At 55.6% G+C, this 620-nt stretch overlaps 1 non-coding gene across 1 annotated transcript; it reads right to left on the bottom strand.

The window, feature by feature from the left end:
* Positions 1-92: 92 nt before the first annotated feature.
* Positions 93-205, bottom strand: LOC123965085. Its single transcript, XR_006823623.1, has one exon. It is a non-coding gene; the product is annotated as a U5 spliceosomal RNA (small nuclear RNA).
* Positions 206-620: the final 415 nt, after the last annotated feature.

Here is a 620-nt window from a genome sequence, read left to right as displayed (position 1 = left end):
CGTCTCAGCACCTCCGCCCGAGCGCTCCTCGTCGCACCGCTCAACCTCGGCGAGGGCGGCGTTTTATTTCCTTTTCACAAACGCACGAGGCTCGGCCACACGGCAGAGCCTGCCAAAAATAGTTTTAACTCATTGGCGTCCCTCTCCACGGAAGTCTTTAGTAAAAGGCGAAAGACTTGTACGTTATGAAGAGAAACCCGAGTAAGTACAGGCCCCTCCTCCAGAGCCGCCGACGAGCCTAGTCGTCCCGGTCACTACCCTCACGGTAAGCCTCACTCTGCCTCTCGAGTCCCAAGTACCAGGCCACACCCGTTTCCCTACCCCTCCCCAGGTCATGGCAGGCTCTATCCAATCGGGCTGCGGAGAGACGAAGGCCTGGCTTTTGGACAGAGGCTACCGAACGACTCGGGCTCTTGTAGCCTCTCGATGACGAGTGGGAGAAAGGGAGGGGAAATGGGGCCGATCGCTTCTCGGCCTTTTGGCCTAGACTGCAATCGCCTCCTCTTTCTGGTTGAAACCTTTGCCGGTTTGGGGCTTCGTTTTGTGTCACCAGCTTTTCTGGGAGGAGATTCACCTCATTCCTTGTGAATAAAATTTCAACTTTGCCGTAGTTGAAAAAC

This window comes from Micropterus dolomieu, unplaced genomic scaffold (genome assembly GCF_021292245.1).
Source record: "Micropterus dolomieu isolate WLL.071019.BEF.003 ecotype Adirondacks unplaced genomic scaffold, ASM2129224v1 contig_8625, whole genome shotgun sequence".
NCBI lineage: Eukaryota > Metazoa > Chordata > Actinopteri > Centrarchiformes > Centrarchidae > Micropterus > Micropterus dolomieu.
Note: the sequence above shows the minus strand (reverse complement) of the source record. Positions and strands in the feature narration are given on the sequence as shown.